We start from the raw sequence: 9,562 nt of genomic DNA on the forward strand, positions 1-9,562 counted from the left end.
GCTTATTTACAGACTAATAGGCAGTTTGCAGATTGTATAGTGATTTGCAAGCACATGATGTTGTTGTACAGGCTATTAACATAGTGTAATAGGAAATTATAATTGACATTTACTTTCTTTAATGCATGTCCCTGGCAGGGTTGCCAGGTTTGCATATAACAACCAGCCAAAACCCGCCCAATCGCAGCCAAAATAATGCCAACGTTCGCTTAACCCGTGCACTAAAAAACTCTTTAAAAGTAATTACATGTTATTTGTGTCTATTTCCATATTCCCATTGTTGTTCCCTACTTGGGTTTGTAAATTGATATTGTTTAATAAAATAATAATAATAATAAAACAGTAAAAAAAAGTATCAAAATTCTGCGGAGAAACCTCAGACTTGGCTACACTGGTCCATGATTTTATTGTGCATGATTCATCAATGCATGTGGTTCCAAAGAAGAAAAAATGAGAGAGAAAAAGACATACATAAATATAGAAAACAATTGATGTTTGTTCTATCTAAATAATCTATAGCCTACCAATATAAAATAAAAAAATATATACATGCCATGAATCACTTTTTTCCAACCACCTGGTTCATCTTACATTTTTTCAGTGCTGAATATTCAGTTTCAAGCTAAATGGTCAGATTATTATTATTATTGGTCACTTTACAGCTCGGTCAGACAAACATGAAATGTGGACCAGACTACATTAGACCAACGCATTCATCCTAGGGCGTTATATACTGACGCTTTTGACAATGGGTGCTAACGCACCCTTTAGCGACAATATAACATGCTTCGGTCATGGGTAGGTTTAGTCACTAGGAGGCACCTTCTGCCCCATATATATCTCCGTCTCATATTGACGCTAAAGAGTGCCAGTATAAAAAGCGTCAGTCAAAAGCATCAGTATATGACGCCTTGGGATGAGAACGGGCTGATTAGACGTGTGCACACATAACCTAACATCTTGTGAAGTCAAAATAGAAATCACTTGTTTTGCTATAGCATGAGATCAGTGAAAACCCCCATTTAAAATGGTGAAGAAATAGGGAGAAGTGTCAAGTTTTATATATGCGTGCATTGTTAGCTTAGCAACATGCTAAACATAAAAAGCAGGCTTAATGCTAATAGCATATGCTAATAATCATATACAGTCACAAAACCACACATTCTTCCATGATCTGATCACACACACAACACAAACACACTGGCACACTCCCGTTTCCTCTTTAGTTCCTTTAATCACTCTGAAACATGAGAGTGTTTAAGAGAGGTCATAAAAACAACATACAGCCTTGCCGCCGAGAGAGAATCTGGCCTTTATCTAGACGAGCGTTCCTGTGTCATGGTTTTTAAGGTCTCTTTTATCTGAGCCGAAAACAAAAGCTGAATCTTTGGTTTCGGAGTCAGGAAGTGTGTGATCAAACAGACGGCCGGCGTAAGACAGTCTAGATTTCAGGGCCTCGCCGTTAGCGATTAGCTTATCTGCAAGGCGTAACTGCTGTGTTATTCTTCAGCGTGATAACAGTCTGATTTGCTTCTCTGATGTTGTAGATATTTCCCACAGTATCATATCCTCGACATACAGCCACACAAGGCTGCTTAAACACTTCAAAAGTGGCTCGTTGACAAAGAGGTTCAAACGAATCTTTTTCCGAGTCAATTCATTTGTTTCGTTCGTTGAAGGAACCAAACGACTCGGAAAAAGATTCGTAGACTTAAACTTTGTTATTTATTTATTAAAAGAGCGATCGTTTCGCTTGATAAGACCCTTATTCGTCGTCTGGTGTCGTTTAAAGCCCTTTGAACAGTTTGTACTTTGTACTGAAAGTGTCTTTTGGACCTTGAACCGTTTGGTTCCCATTGAAGTCCATTATATGGAGAAAAATCCTGGAATGTTTTCATCAAAAACCTTCATTTCTTTTCCACTGAAGAAAGAAAGACATGAACATCTTGGATGACATGGGGGTAAATTATCAGTAAAAGTTTTTATTTAAAAGTGAACTACTCCTATACATTCCATTGTATAATTTTACAAAAATTATGGGAATATGTTATCTGAACATTCTGAAACAAGAAGTTTTTAACATTTAAAATAGCCTACATTAGATGCACGTCCAACTAAATTCAGAAAATCACTTGTATAACGCTGTATAAATTATATTTTAAGAACATTATTAACTCTTTCCCCGCCAGTGTGTTTAAAAAAAGTTTCCACCGCCATCATTTGTGATAATTCCGATCCTGTTGCAGTGTTGTATGTGGTGCTGAGAGTCCAGCTCTCTCTGTGGACTCACCACTGGGCTGTTTGTGTGTATTTTATCACCCTACAGTGCAAACTGTTGACAAACCGCATGCTATTGCAGTGCACGAGGAATGTAGGTCAGGCACAAGTAAAACGAAAAGTCTGACCTGTTCAGACCCTCTGAAGTTCAAAAACAAAGTGGACAAAAGTCCAGATTCACAGATGTACTGCCATTGCCAAGCACACACTCATTCTCCCCAGCAGTTGTCATACATGCTTATCCAGCCCCCACATGTATATGATTTTCTGTGGTATTTGTGAGGGAGAAAGGTTTGAGCCCAAGTTTTTGTAATGCGAATGCAAAAATGACATGATGATAAATCACGTTTTAGTCAAGCAGTGATGTTCAGTTCCCCGAACACTGGAGTCATCTTTGATATACGACGATTCATTCATTCCCGTCAAACAATTACTACCTCCACCTTTGGCATCCTTTCTTACATCACATACATACAGTATGAGAAGCTACTGGATTAAGGTGTGTCCACCAAACACACACACACACACACACACTCACAAACAAACAAACCTTTAAAAAAGGAAACAGAGCCTAGGCTGAAAGCTTAAAAACTATTTTAAACCATTAAACCATTGTTGTAGTTGCTAAGGTGTTTCGAGCTGTTGCCTGGTATTCTAAACTGTTGATGTTGATATCTCTCGACTGTTGCTGGGGTAGTCTGGGGTGTTTCTAAGGTTTTATTATGCTGTTGCTAGTGCTAGTTGAGGAGTGGTTGTTGCTGGATTATTCTAGGCTGTTGCTATGGTGTTGCTAGACTGCTGCTGGATTGCTATAGGCAGTGTGCTGGGGAGTTGTTAGAGTGTTGCTAGGCTGCTGCTGGGGTGTGACTAGACTATTGCTGGGGTATTCTATAAGCTGTTGCTAGTGTATTATTGTTGCTGCGGGCGCTGGGGTGTTCTTTGCCTGGCTAGGGTGTTGTTGGCCTATTCTGTAGACAGACAAAAATACACTCACCTAAAGGATTACTAGGAACACCGGTTCAATTTATCATTAATACAATTATCTAATCAACCAATCACATGGCAGTTGCTTTAATGCATTTGTGGTCCTGGTCAATACCAGTGGCGGTTCTACTTTGAATTACACCCAGGGCGAGACCCCCTTCGAGCGCCCCCCCCCCCCCCCCCAAACCAACCAACCAACCAAAAAAAAAAAAAAACCACCCCAAAAATAAAATCTCATTCCGTTCATTATTCACAGTGAATAGAATCCAGTTCTTTTGCTAGATTAATCTAACTTTAAAGGGAGGAAGTAACCATTAGCGCATTGGTTATTGCCTTGAATTATGTGCATGGCACACTTTTAGTTATGACTTGTTAAAGTATACTTTGTCACTAAATGGAGTTTTTAAAAGTAAAATCGTCAGAGAGACACTTAGGCCTATTTTGTAACACAATACTTATCTCTTAAATAATTTTGAACAGCTATCATATTAACAACTATCCAAACTGTTATAGACCTAAAATAGCTTTTGTAGCCCTATGTCACTCTTAAAATGTCAGAGAAAAGGACAGAATCAGAGATTATTTAGAAAATAGAAAATTGTACTTTGCATATTATAGGCTACTATAAAAACACATAAAGTTGATCATTATGTAAATTATTTTCATTTCATGAATATAGTGACCAACATGATCACAGAATCTTGTTCAAAAAGCCTAATACACAATGAAATCAATTCACCAAGTTAATAACATTAAAGATTTGTTTTTAAGGAGTGTCTTTTATCTTACCTACTAAACTTAAAAAAAAGGTTAACACAAAAGATTTTAAAAAAATATAAACCTCATATTTCAGCATTCAATCATCTCTATAAAAAGAATGAGTCAATAAAGATATATTCCTGACATTTATAATGCACAGTAGCTGATCTTTTAATAGTAAAATTCAGTCCGATTTTCCCATGGCTGTCGTTGCTATACAACCATGCACTCGCGCTCTCCACAATGGCAAAGAAGTTTTAGTAGCTAATGTATTTCCACCACAGAAAAACGCTTGCTGAAGCTCTGCTAAAAGAGTTATTTACGGAGAAGAGAAAAAAAAACCAAGTGTTTGGGTGCACGTGCACTCCCATACTGAAAAGATTATGAGCGCGCCTCCCGCGAGCGCGTAATGAGCGCGTTTCCCGTGCGCCTAATCGCCTATTTGAAATAACGACCTCAAGCGCGCAAAAGACGCGATACGTGAACTAATCAAGAGACCCCCTTGATATCGCTTCTGTGCACGGCACCTTCTCCGCAAGCAGGGGCGCCATTGCCAATAATTGAATTGAAATGATAAAAAATAGAAAACCTTCGCGGGACAGAGGATTTTTTTTAACTGCTCGTGCCGCCCCCCATGTGACATGAAGAGATGCCGCCCCGGGCGACTGCCCGGTTCGCCCGTGCCTAGAACCGCTACTGGTCAATACAATCTCCCGAACTCCAAAATGAATGTCAAAGAATAGTGTGAAAAGGAAAAAACATCCAGTATGTGGCACGGCAGTCCTGTGGGTGAAAATGCCTTGTTGATGCGAGAGGTCAGAGGAGAATGGGCCGACTGATTCGAGCTGATAGAAGAGCAACTTTGACTGAAATAACCACTCGTTACAACCGAGGTATGCAGCAAAGCATTTGTGAAGCCACAACACGCACAACCTTGAGGCGGATGGGCTACAACAGCAGAAGACCCCACCGGGTACCACTCATCTCCACTACAAATAGGAAAAAGAGGCGACAATTTGCAAGAGCTCCCAAAAATTGGACAGTTGAAGACTGGAAAAATGTTGTCTGGTCTGATGAGTCTCGATTTCTGTTGAGACATTCAGATGGTAGAGTCAGAATATGAACATGGATCCATCATGCCTTGTTACCACTGTGCAGGCTGGCGGTGGTGGTGTAATGGTGTGGGGGATGTTTTCTTGGCACACTTTAGGCCCCTTAGTGCCAATCGGGCATCGTTTAAATGCCACGGCCTACCTGAGCATTGTTTCTGACCATGTCCATCCCTTTATGGCCACCATGTCCCCATCCTCTGATGGCTACTTCCAGCAGGATAATGCATCATGTCACAAAGCTCGAATCATTTCAAATTGGTTTCTTGAACATGACAATGAGTTCACTGCACTAAAATGGCCCCACAGTCACCAGATCTCAACCCAATAGAGCATCTTTGGGATGTGGTGGAACAGGAGCTTCGTGCCCTGGATGTGCATCCCACAAATCTCCATCTGCAAGATGCTATCCTATCAATATGGGCCAACATTTCTAGAATGCTTTCAGCACCTTGTTCAGGCAGTTCTGAAGGTGAAAGGGGGTCAACACAGTATTAGTATGGTGTTCCTAATAATCAATTAGGTGACTGTATATGATAGATCATATTTTAAATTCAAATATCAGTAAAATGTTGTCCCTAACATTATTATTATTTTTTATAATGCAGAATGTTTTCTTTGAGGGTTGTGTTAAGATGGATTAGAGTTTAAGGATAGAATATACAGTTTGTGCTGTATAAAAATCAGTATGTTTATGGAAAATCCCCATAAAACATGGAAATCCAATGTGAATGTATGTGTGTGTGTGTGTGTGCTTGTGTGTCTGTGTTCCCTTTTATGCAAATTTCCTATTAAAATTTCCTGGGAGTTACGACATAGAGGGGGAAAAAAGGGAAAAGAGTGGGTGAGAGAGGTCTCACACTAATAGGTATAAGGTTCTGTTATCTATGTAATTGCCCTGAAGTAATAAGGGAGAAGCTGTAGGACCAGGTGTTACACTCACACAACACACCCAGGCAGACACAAACACACACTTCATTTTTCCATAGATGTAGCCTGGAGGCCGTTGTCCTTATGAAAAGAAGGTAAAGTAATAAAATGCCAACATTGCTGACTAACCACAACACATGTTGGCCCTACATGTATTTGCAAACACACATGACTTGACTGTGTATACAGTGTTTTATTACATGTTTTTCCATAATAACAGTATAATAGCATTTTTTAATAAAAAATACCCGTCAGCCGAGGTAGTGCTGGGGTGCCTTGACAAAATCTGGTGTACGACAGCATCCAATAAGAGCAACAATTAAAACAACATCTGTCCCGGGGAGCAGGTGGTTTCTACAAGGCCCTGAGAAACTTATCACTAGGGTAAGAATGAATTTCAGTGTCATTAAGTCAAGATCACTAGTCCTGAACATCAATTTGAACATTGAGCTCATTTTTTTGTACATTTGGAGTGCTGTCAGTACAGACAAAAACGACAAAAATCACGCGCGTGAACTCGACAATCGACTACTTTGGGCTTCGACCGAAAACAGGAAGCAAATAGAGGTATGTGAGCTGGCTGAATTAACATCATTTTTATTCATATCTTTCACATCTACTGCAGTCAGATTGACCGTGGTCACTCTTAATAACACCACGCACATGGCTGTGCACTCGTAATGACAAATCAAGGATGTTAAAAGCAGGTTTTGAACATGCCCCATTGAAGTCAACAGGGTGCGAATTTTAAAAAGACGATAACACGGTGTAGGCAACACCGATTTTTGTCGTTTTTGTCTGTACTGACTCTGACAGCACTCCAAATGTACAAAAAAATGAGCTCAATGTTAAAATTGACCGGAGTTCTCCTTTAAGAGAGCTGATCCGTGGGCTGTTGTTACTGGGGCCTGATCAACCCCGGCCGGGTCTCCCATACGCCTTTTTCACGGCAGCGCCATCTTTGATTTTTAATGAGAATGAAATCGAGGCTGTGAGGGATAGACTTGCATCTCTTCAATGGGCTGTGCTGTTATTTAATATGTTTTCGAATTGTTCTGCTCATTAAAACACTGGAAAAATATCTTTCCAAGAAATGTCAGTTGACAAAAAACTCCCGATAATGTAAGCTGTGGAAAATTGTAAGTAATCTAGCCGCTTTTTACAGCGGATGCCATTGGAAACACTAAGTCTGTCCCTCACAGCCTCACTTTCATACCTGTCATGGCGCTGCTCTGAATAAGGTCTATTGGAGAAGGTGCGGTGCTGATGGTGAGAAAGACCTCGAGGACCCAAGACGATGTATCTGCTACATTAGATTTTTTTAGATTATTATTATGGAGCGCTTCCAAAGTTGAAATTGAAAAATGCAAATTGTAGTCAATAGCAGGTGTAAACAAGACCTCTGTGTCTCCACAAGCCCAGAGAGAATGGGTGCTGATTGGAGGATTACCATGTGTGATTGTGTGTTTGTGTTTGTGTGTGTGTATGGGGGGGTAGTTTGGGCATGTTACTGTACACAGACAAGTTTCTCACACTACGTTTGTGTTTGTGATAGATGTGCCATATAGCCCTGAGCTTTTTAGCCAGTTTAAACTGTTCTGTCACTCCTTCAAAGCCTGCCATTTCTCTTTCCCAGTCTCCTCACTGCATGGGAAGACTGGCAACTGTTTGAGGAGAGATGGAAATAAACAATCACCCTAATACAGGGAATGAGTATATGACACATGTTTTCTGTGTAGTGATTTTGTCGTGATCCATTTCTTACTGTGAATCTGAGACATGAATAAAGGCAAACCAAAACTGAGACAGACACTCCCTCTCATTAATCTTTATTTAGCGTCTTATAGTGATCTAGTAGGCCTAAAAGTTCTCTTGACACACACACACACTGTGGGGGGACCTGGCGTGCTCTTGGGGGGATTATTTGTGGAGTTGCAGTGTGTATATGAGGGCAAATTCTCATGGGAACTGCAGAGATGCTGGCCTGTTTTAACAAATACAGCTTGTTTACCACACAGGCTAATTACAGAGTAGGCTAAGCCTGGTGTCGAAATGAGTGGGAATGCATATTGTGAAGGATATTTCCAGAAAATTGGATTTATGGAAGCATTAATGGAAGAGTTCACCCAAAAATGAAAATTCTGTCATTATTTTCTTACGTCATTCCCAAACACATACGTTGTGATTATATGGTGAATCTTCTCGTAAATCTTTTCTAAATATTCCGGGAACGTTCGGAACACCAACTAATGTTTACCGAAGCAAAAAAATGTTCGTATCAGCTGTTGTTGTATGAAAGAGCTGCTTGAAGATGTTCCTACATGTTATAAGAGCTTCCATTGCAATTGAGTTTTGCTGTAATTCCTGGAACGGAACTGTGTGGAACGATCTCGCATTTAATGTCGGAGTATCAAATCGTCAGACAGCTCCACACCCTATCATTAGTGTCTTTAAACAGATAAGACCCAGATGCTGCACATTCCTGGCATTATAAAAGAAGCTTCACAGACTATAATACATGAATGTCAGAATGTCATTACATTTTATAGATGTGTTTGGAACATCCATGCAGTGGAGCAATTATAGGATCGCTTTATAAGATTGTAGTAATGTCAAAGCAACAGAATTAAAATTAAAATAATAATACACCCAATAACACGAAACACATTATTTACTGCATGTTGTATGCAGTTCTCTAGTAGCCTATTCTCGTTTGCTCATCACTTTTTCAATCCTGTGATCGCTTTATATGAGGCTATACTATATGTGAGTTGCTCCCTCTGCTGGTGCTTTATAGGCGGTACATTGTTTTCTCAAATGAATACTCTTTGACTGATTTGACTGATTTGATTTGACTGATTCTTTTGAACCAATAATATTATGCCGCATGAAAAGTTAACCAATTAAAAGTGACCTGTCATTCAAGAGTTTAAAGCATTTCTTTAGCCCCCTTTTAGTCAATAGGCCTAATTGTTTCCCTTGACACACTCACACATCACACCCATGGCCGACTTACCATTAGGCTCCTTTTATTTGGTCATAATAGCTTTTTTTAAATTTTTATGTAATATTTGCTACTCCATAATGATGTTTGTAGAGGCTAGGTAAAGCCTGAACATAAACTCAAACCAAGGGGCTCAAAGCCCTGCTCACATAAGCTCAGAGATTCACTCGTTGACCTGATTGGTTACAAAGTAGTTTGTGACGTCAGAAACACCAGCGATTTCAAACCGCGTTTTTGAGACTGTCTTGGTTCACTGCAGTTTTGAGGAGAAAATACTCAGCAATGGTGTTGGCTTATGAGGATTTGTCTTAAAGGATATTATAAAATAAACATTAAACCTTGATTTTAACCACATGGGGACTTTTAAGAAATCTAGGCCTACGGCTGTGCCTGAAATTGCCCCCTTAAATAGGGCCTCTTTGAAGGAACAGCCATTAGTGAACATTATTCGAGTGCACTAATTGAATCCTGCGTCATGCATGCTAATGTTGGGAATAGT

The sequence above is a fragment of the Pimephales promelas genome, chromosome 6, assembly GCF_988280905.1.
Source record: "Pimephales promelas chromosome 6, fPimPro1.hap1.1, whole genome shotgun sequence".
Classification (NCBI taxonomy): Eukaryota; Metazoa; Chordata; class Actinopteri; order Cypriniformes; family Leuciscidae; genus Pimephales; species Pimephales promelas.